Source organism: Canis lupus, chromosome 29, assembly GCF_048164855.1.
Source record: "Canis lupus baileyi chromosome 29, mCanLup2.hap1, whole genome shotgun sequence".
NCBI lineage: Eukaryota > Metazoa > Chordata > Mammalia > Carnivora > Canidae > Canis > Canis lupus.
This window is the reverse complement of record NC_132866.1, coordinates 36,382,750-36,401,218: the sequence shown is the minus strand read 5'-3', so window position 1 is coordinate 36,401,218 and position 18,469 is coordinate 36,382,750. Positions and strand designations below refer to the sequence as shown.

At 37.8% G+C, this 18,469-nt stretch overlaps 1 pseudogene; it reads left to right on the top strand.

Moving 5' to 3' along the window:
- Positions 1 to 3,865: 3,865 nt before the first annotated feature.
- Positions 3,866 to 18,469, top strand: part of LOC140620637 (elongation factor Ts, mitochondrial pseudogene) — a 109,278-nt pseudogene continuing 94,674 nt past the window's right edge.

Genomic DNA, 18,469 nt, shown 5'->3' with positions numbered 1-18,469 from the left:
CTCTTTTTCCAAATTACAATCTCCTCATGTATATGACTAGTTTCACATTCTATAATGTCAGATGAAACCAAATGAAACAAAACTTCTGTTTCAGCCTAGTAAGGGCACATATCTCAGGCATCATGATGAAAGGAATGAGAATATGGTAAGGTTCCTAAAGAATGTGGAAATAGATGCCTTTAATTCTGCTTGGAGGAAAAAAAGTGAAAAATCATACTCACTATGAGAGAGCACTGAGGGGTAAGATGTATGTAAAACCCTTATTTCTTGCATAGATCTGATAGTTGACCTTAAGAATGAAGTAAATTCATTTTCATAAACATTTGAAGATAGAATTATCAGCAGCTTCTGAGTTAGAAAAACTCCCAATCGATCGACCTACCTATCATCTATTTATCCATCTATCATCTCTTTATCTATCTGCCTATCAATCATCTATTTCTGTCCTTTATTCTGTAAGGAAAAATCTAAGATTTTAGAATAGGCAAAGGGATTACCAGATATCCACTCAGTGGAATGGTGGGGTCTCTGGGAATTGTCTAATCTTACAGGGATGTGTGCCTTTGTCTTTCATAGGCTATTCTACAACTCTGTAGAGAAAGACACTAACTTGTAGAAAATGGATGCTAATGCAAATATTTCCTCTTCTTAGCTGTGCAAATGATTCCTGGTCATGGCAATGCAAATGAATTTTGTGCAGTAGAGAATATAAATTTCTGTAAATTAAATCTTCATTTGAGCCAGTTCTAATATCTTACTTGTTCCCTTATGAATGTCTCAAAATTATTTTTGACACATTTATTTTATACCTATATGAGAGTCATAATTTTATGTTTGTTGGAACACTATCCTTTAACAATACTCAATGAGGGACTTCTTTTTTCTTTTGAGAGTCAGAATGATCCTCTGAGGAGGGGCAATGACGCCAGTAGGAGCAGAATCACTTGGTACCACTTGTGGAACACTGCTTGCAGAATAGCAGAAATGGTTGGGATATGGTTAGAAATAGGGCAGGGCTGAAAGTATTGTGAAATTGAGAGCAAAAAGCCATTTTTGTATTATACATGCACACATATTTACAGGCGTACGCCATAAATATATTTACGGGAGAGAGAAAGGAAGAGAGGAGAGAGCCATTTCTTTTCCTAAAACTTTCCCCTTGCTCTTTGTTTTTTGACTTAATATTTTTTTTTACATGTATCATTATTTGTTTGTTTGTTTGTTTTTTCATTATTTGTTTTATTTTGTTTCCTAGGAAGAACTTCACAGAATGCCTGCAATTTATATACCAGATATATTTATTTTGGCATGCTGTCAGTTTCATTTCTTTCAAGACAAAATAATTTAAAAATAATATGTCAGTTAATAATTTTGAAAATCTGTTTTTTTGAGAATATGTATTTATCACTCTTGTATGCTTGCTTAGAGGCATCTATAATTAACTAAAAACATGAATTGATTAAAAAAAATTCTTACTAAATGATTTAGTCCTTTCCTGTAAGTCACTAGCAGTAGTAATGTTTCTTCAGTCTCCTTATACCTAGATCAATATTCAGCCTTTCTTTTAATTGAAATGGAATTTTTGAGGAGTACAGAATAGTTGCTTTGTAGAAAGTCCCTCAGTTTATGTCTGTATGATGGTTTCTTTGTGATTAGACCCATGCAATAACTTTTTGGCAGAAAATCTACCCTAAGTAATATGATATCTTCCTTGACGCATTGAATCTAGCATTTTATGAGGTCATTTGGTGCCATTATTGGTAATGTTTGATTTATCATATGATTAAAAATGAAAGCAATGTAGGATTTGACAGTAGAGAGAGAATGAAGAATGGTATATAAAATTTATTGCACTCTGTCTAAAAAGTAACTTATTATGTCTGGTAGAAATTTATGTGAGGAGATACTTTTACACTATGAAAGCATTTTATTCCTTCATGAACATTTTAGCCAATTGTTTTAGGATCCATAATGAATCTTGCTTAAATCAATTAGTACTATGATGACTGAATATGGTGATTTTTCTGTCTCTTTCATTTCTTTCATATGTAATATTAAGAAGTCTGCTGTAAAAAAGAGCTGCTTCTTCCTCTCTTCTCATTTCATCCTCTTCTGACCACAGAGTATACCTTCCAAAATATCGGAAAACTGGATTTTATTAATATGGGGAAATGTTTGCTATCCCAATGCAAATCTCTGACCAACCTGGATTAGAGAACAAGATTTAGACTCAGGGCCAACCTGGAAACTTCTGCCACTCATCCTAAATCTAGACCACAGCCCACTTAGGTGAGGAAAACTCCTGTGGAATAACTATCCTGGTTCATTCCTATCATCTAGTAGACAGAGTTCATCAAGAAATGAACCATTTAATGTCCTCTCAGGGGAATCCACTATGAGGGGAATCAGGCCCACCACAAGTATACTGTACTCTGGAGAGCACTGCTACAGAGCAAGTCTTCCTTATAAGGTACAGCTTCCCTTCCTATGTTCACATCAGCAGACAAGTGAATTCCGGTTAGAATGACTCTCTGGAACAGTGATAACCTGACAACGAGGGTCAGAAATGATACTTAAAATCTGAGAGTAGCAGACAAGTAGATCTAAAATTCATTTATCTGAGGGATAGAAAATTAAAATACTTATTCTGTTTTCTGATATTTGGGGTCTACTAAGGGGAAAAAAAGGACAAGGAAGAGGAGCCGCTCATTGCTAGTGAGTCAGCATCTTCGGAGTTGGGTTGAATTGTGTCCCCCTAGAGATGTCGAAGCCCTAGTCCCTAGTACCACAGAGTATGACCTTGTTTGAAAAATATTTGGAAATTGCAGATGTAATTTGTTAAGATGAAGTCATACTGCAGTAGTGTGGGCCCTGAATCCAATATGGCTGATGTCCTGTAAGAGAAGAGAAACCATACAAAGACAGAGACACAGGGAGGGAAGACAGCCATAGGAGGAGGGAGGCAGAGACTAGAGTGATGCATCTATCAGCCAGGAAATTCCAAGGGTTGCCAGCAAATACCATAAGCCAAAAGAGGAAAGGAGGGATTCTCCCTTACAGGTTTCAGAGAAAATATGCTCCTACTAATTGGTTTATTTTAGACTTCTAGACTCCTGAAAGTGTGAGACAATACATTTCTGCTCTTTTTGGCTGCCCAGTTTGTGTGTGGTACTTTGTTACAATAGCCCAGGAGACTAATACAGATTTCCTCATAACAGATACTTAAAACTATGGGGGTAGCTGTAGAGTAATGGGTAGAGATTGAAAGAATTTTAAATTGCTTGATTGTAAATGTCTAGATTGATTAAAGGGGACTGTTGGTAGAAATATGGACACAGAAATACAGATCACTTTCTATTTCTTAAAGAATATAGAGATCATCACTAACACAATGTTGTGGTAAATATGAACATTAAAAGAGCTTTTGGTGGGGACTCAGATGCAAACGAGGAGCATGTAACTAGTTCCTGGTGGAAAAAAATCACCTTGCTATAAAGTGGCAGAGACATTGTTTGAATTATGAGAACTTCCCAGAGAAGAACGTGGATATATCACTAAGAAGGATTCCAAGAAAAGGGTGGAATGCAGCTTGGATTCTCCTTGCTGTTTATAATGAAATGTGAGAGAAAAGAGGTCAATTGAAAAAGAAACTGCTATCCAAAAAGGAGCCAGCACTTGATGGCCTGGAAAACGTTCAGCTGCACAGATAGTGTTTTCTGAGATGGGGCCAATGGTACAAGTGGACAGATTTACAGAGAGGTAAGTAGGCCGATAACTATCTCAGCAGAAGTCAGTGAGAGAGATGGGGTTTCCCAGGCAGGACCTGTGGAAAGTTCTCAGGTGTTGTGGTGTGGCTCCCTACAACATGCATGGAAGACTAACATGGTTTCTGAGAACCTTATACCTGCAGAAGCAGCACCAGCCTGGACTGAAGGAGACAGAGATGGGAAGAAGTGAAGGAATGATGACTGAGTGTAGAGCCATGGATGCACAGGGCAGTAGGGCTGCTGCTGCCACTACCTGGGCTCAGAAGGTACAGGCCCAGCTGGTGAGGCCACCATCTCCTTGTTCAGAGGTGGGGGTGGTGGAGGTAGGTGCTGCCACCCAGGGCCAAGGGGACAGGATCACTGCCTGGAGCCAAGGGGGCAGAGCACGGGGCCACAGATAATTATTCTCAAGACTTGAAAGCTGATGGGGTTTTCCCTGCTGGATTTTGAACTTGCTTTAGACCAGTGACCCCCTTTTTCCCTTTCCAATTTCTCCCTGTTAGAATGGGAATGTCTACCCAACACCTGTCCCAGGACTGAATCTTGGAAGCAGATAACTTCTGGGTTTCATAGGTCCACATATGGACAGGAATTTTGCCCTACAATGAATGAACCTGAGGCTCACCTATAACTGATTTAGCTAATGAGATTTGGGATTTTTGAGATGAGAGATATTAAGATGAGATTTTAAACTTAGAGTTGAGGCTGGAATGGTTAAGACTTTTGGGGATGTTAGGATGTAGTGAATGTTGCACACAGGAAAAGCATGAATTTGGGGGTGGGCAGAGGGAAGACTGTTATGGGTTGAACTGTGTCCCCTAAAATGTTGAAATCCTAGCTCTCAATACATCAGAATGTGACCTTATTGGGAAACAGAGTCATTGCAGATGCAGTTAATTAAGGTTAGGTCATGTTGGGATAGCCTGGCTCTTAATTCCAGCTGACCGGCACCCTCAAAAGAGAGGAGAGGGGTGCCTGGGTGGCTCAGTTGGTCAAAGCATCTTTGGCTCAGGTCATGATCCCGGGGTCCTGGGACTGAACCCCACATCAGGCTCCCTGTTTGGTGGGAAGTCTGCTTTTTCCTTTCCACCATTTGTCTGTCTTGTATGCTCTCTTTCTTTCTCAAATAAATAAATAAAATCTTTAAAAAGAGAGGGAGGGAGGGAGAGGAGAATGCAAGCATAAAGACAAAACCAGGCTGGGAGAAGATGGCTATATATGGTGGAGACAGACAGTGGGTGAGGTCTCTGCAAACCAAGGAGCACTAAGGATTGCCAGCAAGCACCAGAAATAAGGAAGAGGCCGGGAAGGATTCTCCTCTATGGTTTCAGAGACAGGGCATGGCCCTGCTCCAACTTGATTTTAGATGTCTAGCCTCCAGAAATATAAGACAATAAATACTTGTTTTAAGTCCCCTAGTTTGTGGTACTTTGTTATAGCAGCCCCAGAATCTAATACAGTGTGAAGTGAGGAAGATCAACTGACCAATAATCAATTTGTTATCAATATTCACCATTTTCAGTGCCAAACACCAAGACTTCTTATTTCTTATTTCGCTAATGAGATAGCCTCCTTTTCCTATGATAATTTATTAGAAATTTACCCTTAGTTTGCCCTTGAGATTCTACTGACAAAAGTTACTTTGATGGTTATCTGAGCCATCTGTGTAACAAAATATGGTGGAGAAAGAGTCTTATCACCCTCTTCATTTTTATATCTGCTTTATCATAGGCCTCCCTACATCAGTGTACACAAACATTTTTGAATGTATCCCACAAGAAGAAATACATCTGCCATTATAACCCAGTGTTCACATACCTATGCATTCACATAAGCTGAAAAAAAGTCCCTTTACCATCTTTAATACTTGCCAAACGGACGTTTTCTATTCTATCCTATTTTTTTAAATGGGGATATCCACCTGTATTTGTCTTCTTGGGCTGCCATAATAAGGTACCACAGACTGGGTGGCTTAAGCAACAGGAATTTCTCTCTCACATTTTTGAGGGTTGGGGAGTCTTAGATCAAGGTGGTGTCAGATTCTATTCCCAGTGAGGGCCTCCTTCTTGGCTTGCAGATGGTTGCCTTCTCTCTGTGTTCTCACATGGTAGACAGACAGAGAGAGAAAGAGCAAAGAAACAAGCTCTCTGATGTCTTCTTATGCAGGCACTACCTCATGACCTCATTAAAACCTAATTACCTCCCAAAGGTCCCATCTTCAAATACTATCACATTCAGCATTAGGGCTTCGACATATAAATATTGGGGTGGGGGGATGTCATAATTCAGTCTACTGAACCACCTTATATGTTGATCTCATCCTCATTATTGGGTAACCCACAGTTTGAAAAACACTGCTATATGGCTGATAATTTGAACTCTGAACTCTAGCCTCCAGAGCAGGCTTTACTAAGTTCTATGTCACACCCTCCTCTACCTTCCTAATCACATGCAACTGAAACACCACCGCCCTATGTGGTTTAGAGATAAATAAGGCTAAGAATTTATAATGACAAACATTCCTTGAAATGAAAAAAGAAATATGAACTCTCAAGTTAAAAATATATTTATCATGCAAAAATAAGGTTCTAGTTGTTTTCAAACAGAGGTGCAGCCATACTAAATCATTGTTTCTCGGTATTCATAGCAACTGGGCACCTTTTATTCATGGAGCTATTATATACAAAGGCCCTATGCATATGGGACTCTTGGATTATTCATTACCACTCTGTTTCCTGGTCATTTCAAACAATTGCTCATGTCCCTAAACCAGGTTGACTGATTTTCTTTCTTTCCTCAAATAATTTATTGTTTGAGTGAATCGACCAAGTAACAGCTTGTGTTCTGCAGATAATGCAAGTAAATGCAGAGCTGACAGCTAATCTAGATGAGACCATTTGTTCTGGGTGAATCTTGATGTGGTCTTAAGAAAAACAACCATCAGAAACTATTGCTTGACAGATAAGCTAATAATTTTGAGAAACAGAAGGCACCTATTATTCAGGCTTCACTTTTTAACTTGTTTCTTAACTTGAAGTGACTTGGGAATGATGAGAATAGATACTTCAATGATGTTGAGAAGAAATATTTGGCTGGTTTCCTTTAAACTAATAAACTATTTTCATTGTCAGGGATTTTTGCAAACAAATTCATCCTATTATCTAACAAATATAAACAGAAAGAATTGCTTGGAATCAATCACTCAAACCTGAAATCAACATTTTTATCAGAAATATTTTAGAATGTGTTTGAGTTACATTACCAGGTCACTAGAGTTGGGCCATTTGGTATATTTCACATTGCAATTATTCTGGAGTATTTACTGGAAAGTTGTATTTCTCTGAAGAAGTTGATTTCATCTCTTCACTGTTAAGGTTTTTCGTTGGTCGCTCTAACGGTGATTGGTAACTTCCATATTTAAATTGCATGGGCTATAATTATCACTGCGATCATACTCTGTGGTTTGGAACTGTAAGCCTTGAGCAGTCAGAAGAGAGCATCTGAAAAAAAAAGAAAAAAAAGAAGAGAGCATCTGTTCTCTTGTTAGAGTTCAACTATGGCTAATGGGCAAACCTCGGATGGTTTACTCTAATGCTGAATAAAACATTGTAGTCAAGGACCTAGGACTGATCAGACTTTGAGAAAATAAAAACCGGGCTCTAGCCAAGTTTTGGAAGCAGTGTGAGCATTTGAATGTTTCCTTACAGTGTCTTGAATAGGAAATAAAAGATTAAGAAAACTTTCTTAGTTAATGCCAACGTAACACTGTTTGCTGTTATATAACGTTCCTGTCCAAATAATTCTCAGCAACCTTTATTTTTTTTAATTTTTTAAAGATTTTATTTATTTATTCATGATAGTCACAGAGAGAGAGAGAGAGACAGAGAGAGAAGCAGAGCGAGAAGCAGGCTCCATGCACCGGGAGTCCGATGTGGGATTCGATCCCCGGTCTCCAGGATCGCGCCCTGGGCCAAAGGCAGGTGCCAAACCGCTGCGCCACCCAGGGATCCCCTCAGCAACCTTTAAAGGTGGCATGATCTCTACACAAACAGAAACACTGGTTGGGTGCCTTAATTTTCAGAAGACATTGACCTCTTTCTATTATTGCTAACCAATTTTCAAAGATCAAGGAATTACCTAGAATCAGCAGTATAGAATACATGTACTTTGAGCATTTTTATCCAAAGCCCAATTGTACAAAATTCACGGAACATTGCTATGATTTGTAGCCTATTCATTTCTCAGTTTGCTTGAATTGAGGGAAATTATAAAAAGCAGTCATAATAAATTTGCCCTCACATCAATGTAGGGATGTCACTGATTGAAACACTTATCTTCTATATTTAGTTAGACAATAGGCAGGAGAACTTATTTATTCTTTAGTGTCCCAAATGAGCTAAGGAATGATAATTAAATGTCAACCCATATGAAGGTGATGAAATGTCTCAGTTTTCCCAGGATGGCCTGGTTTCTACCTGTTGTTCTGATGAAATTATTAATAGTGACTCCTTTTATTATATTCAAAAGTATCTGGGTTTGAAATTTCAATCATGTGGTCGCTGTACCACAGGAACACAAAATCTGTCTAGTGTGGGGTTAAAAACAGGAGACAAATCATCTACCCCCTTAGAAGCAGTTGGCCAGCCTTGTTACAGAGTTCCCATGTGGCTAGTAGGCAAACCCTGCCATTGGTCCACCCAAGTGAATGCCAGGTGAAACATTGTAGCCAAGGATCCAGGCCTGATCAGGCTTTGGGAAAATAAAAACCCAGCTCTGGCCAAGTTTTGGAAGCAGTGTGGGCATGTGAATGTCTCCTTGCAGCATTTTGAATAGGAAAACTTTTCTTTCATAAGATTATAGGGATCAAAGTAAAACCATGGTCATGGAGGGAATTGTTCTTAATTTTGATAAATTCTATGACACATAGCTCAAATACTGGCAGTGTCCTGTATGTGAATCCTCATGCTGATGACTTTGAAATACCTGGATCCCACAAATAATCTATTATATGGCCAATACTGCTGTTTAGAACTTTTTGTTCACCTCCAAGAGGGCTTTAAGAAATAACTCTATGCATGAATAACACTTAAGGAACAAAAACTGTTTCTTTCCTTGAATATATTTATAAATCATCAGTATACTTTTGTCATCCTCAACAGTACAATATCCTACTGCATGATGAATGCAGTCATTATTTCTTTAAAAAATCTTTTTTTTTATAAAAGATTGAAAATACAGTAGCAATTTGAATTTGTAAATCAGGCATTCTAAAACCGCTAGCAAATTGCAGACCTACAAGTCAGCCACCTTTTTATCTTTTCCTTGATGGGTGAATTGAGCAGAAATGATGAAGATTAAATCAAGGACGCATGAGTTCCATCTTCATCTGTTTCTGAATGTTGCATGAGCCCTGTAATTCCATCTATAAAATGGCATTGTTAGGGAATGAACAAAGCCAGCAATTGATACTTTATTCTTATTGTTGCTTATTACCTTTTTCAAAGTACAATTGAGTGAATAGTGATTACTCCTGCATAAGCATAAATGCCTACATGTGGAAGAAGCAAAAAACTAAATGGCATGAAAATAGCTTTCAACTTCCAAAATCATTTTCTCAATCTGCTGAATGAGGCCAGAACTGGGCAATATACATTAAACATAAAACAGAGTAGACTCTTCCAGTTTTGTTATTTAGAATCCAATAATGGAAGGTGAACATTTAGTTTTCTACTCATGGATACAACTAAGGGAAAGTATGTAGTAACATATCCTTTAGTTATCCATATCTCTACTACTTAATCTGCACACATGACAGTTTGAAAAGCCCTGATTTAGGCTGGTCATGTGTAAAACTTTATTAACATTTGAATCCACCTCAGATGTTAGCCAGGTTTACTCCATTGCCATGACTACCAAGGAATTGCAGTACATACCCTATGCATATGTTTTAGGTAGATATCTGTGAAAGGAGTCCATCATTCTATTCTATTAGTAATTGGGAATAAATGTTTAGTTGGTTTAAGTAACAGGATTTAAGAATTTTCTTCCCCTCCTCCTATTATAAATATTTCCCACTAATCAAAGCATTGCTAGAATGTAAATAGATTTTTTCCCAGCAAAATCATTTGCAAGTGATTGCCCACAACAATTTCACTTCATGAATGTCCATTAATTACATAGGTTACTACTCAGCTCCCACATATACATTGGACTCTCATTTAGTTACAATAATTAAAGAATGGACACTAACAATTAATTGACCACTCTGGTTGACTAATAATTACATTATACATTTCTAGAAATTAAGCATGATCACAAGCACTATATAAAACATGATTTAATCTTTTCTTTCACATGCACAGGGACTTTCAGGATCTTTATATGGCTCCAGCTTCATTTATTAACAAGTTTCATTGAGCACTAAGGCCTGTCAAAATTAATTTTAGGAATATCTGTGGAATCACCCTCCATCTCCAGTGGCATTTTCATACTTTGAGTCCTCTCTTAACTAGATTAATGCCTCTTCTTCTTTCTGGTTACCAGGCTGGCCACTCTTTAAATTGTTCTTCCTTCTGAAATCTGAGAGATTTTTAAAAAGAGGAGTTTATAACTTCACCCCTCTGATAAAAACATACCAATGACTTTCTATTTCTTGCAGAATGAAGTTCAAAGTTCTCAGTTTGGTCTGGACTGTACTTACTTTTCAGTGTCATACATCATCAATCCTCTCAACATCTCAACCCCACTCTCCACACATGCATCCCAATCCCTCTTTGGTCTGTTCTCCAATTAGAAAAATGACTTTTGGGTTCAGAAGTGTCTGTGAACTTCCTGACTTCCCGGCCTCTGCATCTGCTGCCCCATTGACTGGACCATTGTCTTTGTTCTCTACTTCCTATTCCATCACGTTCCATCAATTCATAGTCTCCTTTGGGCCTCAGCTTCACCAAGGGTTGGCATGGAGTCCTGCCTGCTTCTGCACACCTCTCTGACCCTCAGCCAGTTGAATACTTCTCCTTAGTGATCCAATAGCAGCCCAAACATCCTTCACCCCGGCACTCACATTTTGGACTCAAATTCCCTGTTTAACTATCTATATCCCTCATCTAGAAGGGTCTTCATGGACGTAGTCTTTCCCAGCATTATAGCCCCAATGCCTAGCACAGTGACAGGTGTAGGAGTCACTATATACCTTTTTATTAAATAAATGAATGTAATACTGCCCTTTACATCAAAAAGCTAAGATTCAGCAGTTTAAATGTCAATTTTCTATACATGCTGTCAGATAAGTATTTACTTTGAATCTCTAGTTATGCAGGTGTGGGCTCTAGAAGATGCTATTTAAAATGAATACTCTATATTAACATGTTTGTCACTTCTTTTCATTAACAAAGTGAAGACTGGACAAATGCAGAGTCGGTTAGGTCAAAATCACCGGCTGCCCTTCATAAAAGTGAAGGTAAGAGTCTACTTATTTGCATACACTGATGATTACAGGAGAAGATGGATTGTGGAATATATCTTGAGAACAAAGATTTATAAAGCAAGAATGGCAAAAAAAAAAAAAAAGGAACAATGAACAGTAGATGACATTTAAATAGATGCTCAAATCTTGAGAAATTGCAAACTAAATATAGTAGCCCATGATAAAATTCTGAGAATTTAATCAAGCAATTACATGTAGGAAAAGTATTCAATTAAGAGGTAATCAGTAGAATTTCAGGTTTGTTAAGGAATAATCAAACTCAGCTGATGTCGTCATCACCCCAGAAAACATCTGTATAAAGAATTGGCACTTTGCATCCTTAAGGATATGGCTCAAGGCTCAAAGCCTGGTTGAGATGCCCCACAGAGAGCTGCCAGGTGTGGCAAAGATGGATGACTTGAGGCAGGAAGTCTGCATGTGTAGTAATCAGCTCTGCTGTATGACTAATGACTCCCAAATCTTAGTGGTTTCCACTCATGAAAGCATATTTCTTATGCACTTGAAACATGAGCTGTTAGGTCAACTCTAGCTCTGCTTTAACATGTCTTTACTTCAGGATCCAGGATGAAGTCGAAGCCCTGTTTTGGGGCATGTCATTCTCGTGGGAAAGGAAACACATGAAATAGGGTTTAAACACACAACCACTTTTATGATTCTCCTTAGAGGTGGCATATGTCACAGCTGCTTGCTTACATTCCATTGGCCAAAGCAAATTACATGACTAAACCTGATATTAGGCTGAGGAAGTTATCTGGCACCAACGCAGAAGCCCTGCAAGCTACGTGTAGATACATACTCTTCTTATGTGGAAGGGGTTGAAAGTTTGGGAACAATACAATGTACCACAGTCCTTGAACTGGGAAATAGAGGGGACAGAGTCAAAATGAGGGACTTGGTGGAAACCTGTTAGTTTGAAAATAGAAGGCCCTGTGGGATAACACCTAAAACCTGTGTCTGGTTCATGAGAAGCAGAGTATGTGGTGGCTGGAGGTTAAGGACCCAGGCACACAGATCTCAGATGGTCCTGGGTGAGAATGTGGGCTCTAACTCTTCATTAGCTTTGCGAGCCACTTCATTTCTCTGAGCCTTTGTTTCTGTCGCAGAGTCTGTCTTCTCACCAAATATCAAAGAAAAATATATATGTTTCTCCATATTTACTCACCTCACTTGCAGGTGCACTGGGGACATGAGAGAAGTTCTGGCTAATGGGATATGAATACTTCCAGGCATGGCCACTAAAATCTTCCCTGAGATCCTCAGTGCATTTTCTCTTCTACAGAGCTGGAGCTGCTAGGTGAAGGTAGCAAGGATCCCTAAATCACCCTCTTTGGAAGACAACACAGCTTCCTGACCTGTACCAGGTTTTGTTGGGGTGTCAGCCCTGGGTTGCGGCAAGGCATTGAAATCTGAGGCTTTGTTTGTTACTGCACAATTGCCCAGCATTCGTGTATGAACGAGGATAAAGACTATCTCCAGGGTTTATCTCCAAATATTGACATAACTGATGCAAAGCACAGAGCAACATCTGACACAATACTTAGTAGGTGGCAATTGTTATAATTTACTTTAAGGTCATATTCATACAGAGATTAAGAATAAAGTCTTTGGAACCAATGGATTTAATTCAAATCTCAGCTTTAGTAACTAACTATGCATGTTAAGAACATTATTTAACTGCTTCATGCCTCATTTTCTGTATTTATAACATGGCAATAAAAATAGCATCTGAAAATGCTGTAAATTTATAATAAGGCAATCCACATGGTGGTAGTGCTGATGGTGGTAGTGGTGACGGTGGTGGTGATGGGTAATAATCTGCCTGATTTCCCATCACAGGAGCAGAGGTGGTTGTCAGTGAAAAGAACTTAGAGGAAAAGTTTATGTAGAGACTGAACTATGGTTCTTATCTGATCAACTGAACTGACCAGTCACAACATCACCACCAATAAAGCTGTCTCCATCTATAAAGGTCACTAGTGTCCAGATAATGGCGACTCTTTCTGTATCAATAGGTGTTTTGTTTTGTTTTTTTTCCTGAAGACATGAAAAGCTTAGGAACTGGAAATACATAGTTTTATACCATTTTGACTTTATGTTGTGTATTCCATTTTTAGTAATTTTAATGCAGTAAGGAATGTAGCATTAATAATTAACTTTATTTTTTTCCAATTATAATAGTAATGTAGTTTTTTTGTAGGAAGTTAGAAGTTCAGATATTTGGAGAGAAAGAAAAACATGCATAGTTCTTATCCAACAAATAACTAGTCATTTTTCTGTATTTATAGCCAGCCTTTTTTCTATGTAGAAAATTGGTTTATTTAACATCATTGGATTTTCTAATGTTATATTAAAATTGCTTCATAAATATGTTTTTCAAGGATTTAATTAGGTTAATATACCACACTTTACATAACCATTTATTTATTTTGGGTCATTAATTTATGTTTAGTTTTTTGCCTTTATAAATAATGCCTCTATTAATTTCTGTTATACATTTCTCTATGTTTTATTTATTTAATTAGGACAAATTCACAAAATTGGAATTGCTAGGTCAGATAGAAGAAATATTTATAAGAAATAATATACTGCCAAATTGTTACACCCCCACCAAATACATGAAAATGATGATTTCACATGACTTACCATAGGTTTTATTTTTAAAAAATATTTGCTAATTGTTTAAAACCATTTATTAATATAGGCCATATATTTATATAGGTATAAACGTATATAGTTATTTTGCATTTCTTTTTTTTTACATTTTAAAGCCAACAAATGGTAAATGAAATTGTTTATATTATAGGAAAAATATTAATAGCTCTCTGTATGTTGCTAATGTGTTTAAGTTTTTCCTCATATGTAAAGCAAATCACTTTCTCAATTCATATACAATGGTATTTTGTTACTTAAAAATTAATTTATTTAATAATCCTTGCCTAATATGTATAGAGCACCATTGAATTCAATATATGAAAAACAAAATATAGACCTTGGTTGAATCTTTTGTCTAATAAATCTGACCTAATGATTGCTTTATATATAGATTATTACAATATTTGTAGATGAACCGTATTTTCATTGTGGTATTAAAAAAAGGGTAACATTGCTATTCTGGTTATTTAGCATTTTCTTAAATGATATGTCAGTTTGAAAAATCCTCTGAGTTTACTTTTAGTGCATAATTTTTAAGTATCTCTTTATGTCAGTTGCCAACTTATTTGATATTTTTATTCCTGGTTTGCAGGAGTGTATTTAATATTAAGGATATTAGACATAGAGTCTTCTTAATATATTTCATCCTTTATATTAGGGAACTAGTAGCTGGATCTGCCCTCCTTTGCTCACTTTCCACTGACTAGATGGTTTTTGCCCTCTATTCTTATATGGTCTTGTAGCTGAATTTTCCATTGACCATAATAAAAATCTCCTTTTTGGGTAGCCTCTCAAACTCAGCAGTAACCAATTCCCCATGAAGGTAGGCCACAGGAAGACTTTTGAACTTTTTAGCAAATACACATAATATCTATTTGTTGTTTTTCACACGTGGCATAATGTTTAAGTCCTTTTTTTTTTTAAGATTTTATTTATTTTTCTTTTTTTTAACTTGTTTTTTATAATATATTTTTCTTATTGAAGTTTGATTTGCCAACATATGGTATAACATCCAGTGCTCATCCTGTCAAGTGCCCCCCTCAGTGCCTGTCACCCAGTCACCCCATCCCCCCTCCTCCCCTTCCATTACCTCTTGTTCATTTCCCAGAGTTAGTAGTCTCTCATGTTTTGTCACTCTTTCTAATTTTTCCTTCTGTATGCAAATGTTTCTTCCAACCCAACTTTGGAACTGTCAGAGAGGTACTGAACTGTGGCTGAGTTGCTGTGTAAACTGCAATATGGGAAAAATTGGCATCTTCATAGAAATTTCCATTTTGAGCCACAATTCACATTGCTGTTTGTACTTCAGATATTTTGTAATACCTGTTCACACATCACAGTTCTGAGCACTGAAAATGTTTTCTCAGAACTCCTCCCATAGAGGTGCTATTCTCCATGATGGCCTATCCCGGTATAAAGCAGGGGAGAAGTTGGTGGACTCCATGGTCCACGTTGTCAGTTGAGCTCCTGTGTGTGTTTCTGCCCAGGCTCACTTTCTGCCTGATACTGATCTCTGGACATTTAGATAAGGACTCCAAGGTGGGGTTCCTGCCATAAGCTCTTGTCTGGCTTTTCCCAGGGCACCTTTTAAAATGCCCATGCAGAGTTGTGGCTATGTAGAATTAGCGACTGCCATCCCACTACCTTAGAAGTAACAGGTGCTTGCTACCCTGCTCTCTCCTGATGCTTGCTTGTGACCTGGGACAGAGGACTGCCCTCTAACCTCCCATTTACATTCCTGTTCGGGACTTGCAAGTCATAAACTTTGTGACTTTACTTGCCTTATGTGGGTGTATTGAAACTGTGTCTTCAGACAAACAACCCCAGGGTTTCCACTACCTCAAAAAGCAGAAGTTGGTGGGGGAATGGAGCAGGATATGTGTGGGTGTGGGGGAGTACCACCTGCTAACCCTGATTGAGTGGCTTTGTGCTGCCTCATTCAATAGGTCATACTCTTCATATTCTTAACACATGATAGCTCTGGGCTTTCCAACACATCCTGTCTCCATCAGTCACTGGAGTGGATTTACCCCCAAAGGAGGCCACCTCTGATGGGGCAGCTCACTTGAGCAATATAATCTCTGAAAGCCTGATGTTGAAGGCTATCTGCCTACAGCACTCTCAGCAACTGGGTAGAAATCCTCCCTTTAAGGAAGATCTGAGTGACACACTTTCATGTCCATCCCAAGACTGAGATCACTCACTAGTGGATAAGAGAAGGGGCTCCTGTATCAGGGTACCGGTGTTCAAAACCATGCCATTTCCTAGATGTGTAACTTTAAGAAAATTATTTACACCCCCAACCTTGAATTTTGGTTTCCCCATCTACAAAATAAGAGAGCACCTTTTCTCCCCCCATAAGATCATCAGGAGGACTAAAGATAACACATAAAATGCATAAACTAAAAATGACTGATTACAACGATCGGTACTATTTTTTGTTCTTAAGTATTTATATCCTTATGGCCAGAGCACACCCAAGAAAGGGCATGTCAGCAGCCTCTGGAACATGTACACTTTCTTATCAGGATCTAATTCTTTCAATGTCTTGTTGGGGGACCTCACAGTTGGTCATTTACTCCAAATTCTGATCTGTCTCTTCTGCCCCATGAGTCTTTATTGCATGGAAGAACTTTCGTTAACTGCAGGCTCTGCAATTTTGCAAGCTGCTTCTGGTAGAACTGCTTCTTTATAGCTTATTCAGAAAGAAGACTGATCTTTTTTTCTCTTGAACATTTAAATCCTATTAGGTTTGAATAATTTGTCAGCAAAGCTAACAGTAATTTACTAACATATTTGTTGTGAGTGCCAAACAATTCTCCTGAAATCTTCACTATTTGAGACACTACTAAGTCAGATGAAACTATTAGGGGCACTTTTTCCAAGAGTGAAATGCCCATATGAAACCTTTGAGACAGTTCTCCGAGTCCCTCCCTTTAAAGGCTCAGGGTGGATCAGTTTGTTGGTACATTGGCTGACATCTAGGCTTGGAGGGGCTAAGATATAGGGCAGGTTTGCAATGGTTGGCAGTATGATGATGTTACGAACTGTTGGATGGATGTGGGGCTGCCTGGGGTTCTGAGAGTAGGCTTGTGGACTCCAGGGGGAGAAGGTGAGAAGCCACAAGGACCACATTTTAGGAGGAATGCCAAAGGCACACCTTATCTACTTCTTGACCTGGTTTTGGTGATGTCTGTAAAAAGTTTGAAGAAATTTGACAAAAAAAAAAAAAAAAGAATTCAACACTTTATAAAAGGATATACGATGAAAAATACGTTCCTCTTCTATCTCACTCCATTTCTCTTACTTTTCCCCCAGAGTAAACACTGACACCAGCCTCTTGATTATTCTCACAGAGCTCTTCTCTGCAGATAAGCAGAAATGTGTATATGAATATATGATTCCTACTTAGTGCTTTACTAATGTTAACTAAATTAATCCATGCAGATGAGTATGAAGTATATTCTATTACTATCACTTCCCACATTTACAGATGAAGATGAAAGCACAGATTTAGAAAGTTTCACAAGAAAGGATATGTGTGTGGATATATATATATATATATATATATCCACACACATATACACGGTGGAGCCAAGGAATATATATATATATTCATAAATGTATACATGTACATATACAAGTACCATGTAAGTTATTAGTGATCTATCATCTGAAAGGTATTTAGATAGTGGCTTCTCATATTTCAAACACTGCAATGCATTTCCTTGAACACAGAGCCACCTGTGTAGGCTGCACAATGCAAGGAGATGCCATTCACATAGATTATTTTGTGATACAATCCACATAGATTATAATGGCATCCTTGGAACTGCTCAACACACCAGCAGTGTTTGTTCATGTTGACCTACTTTTAAGTTGAATGTTTCATTTTCTGATCAGCTGGTATTTCCACTGGGTTATTTGTAATATAGAATGAAATAAGGTGCCCTATATACGACAGTGCTAGAATGTCCAAACTCAAGACTTGAGAAATAGCCTGATCAAAATCTGTGCTCAGTTCCCTCCACCCCCAACCTGCCAGGAGAGATGGGAATTCTGTCCTTTCATGCCCTGGAAAAGGGTTTCAGGCACACATGGTGATCTGCAAGCAATGACACTGAGATGTCATTGGGCACCTTTCTCCAGCATGATATAGTTCTGCCTCTCAACAAAATAAACATCATATTTTCACCCAGAATACTCCTGGAATATAAATCATCTGGATAGTTTAAATTTTTTCTTTGATGGCATGATGGATCACTAGGCATTAGATCCTTGAAGAGATGCTATTTTTCGGAAGTTGCCTTTAAGACATCACTCACCCTGTCATAACAGATCCAAGTTTTTATAGCCCTGCAGCTAGTATTCTAAAGTGTTGAAGTCGACACTAAGTAGGAAGTCCACCATAAATGACTAATATAAACTTTAAAAAAAGTTTATTTGAAATTATTTATTTCAATTTAGTTATTAAACTAATTTGAATTTATCACACAAGTGTTTACAACTAGTATTTGTCTGTTATACATCCAAGAATTTTCCTTTGTATTTTTAATGATATGTT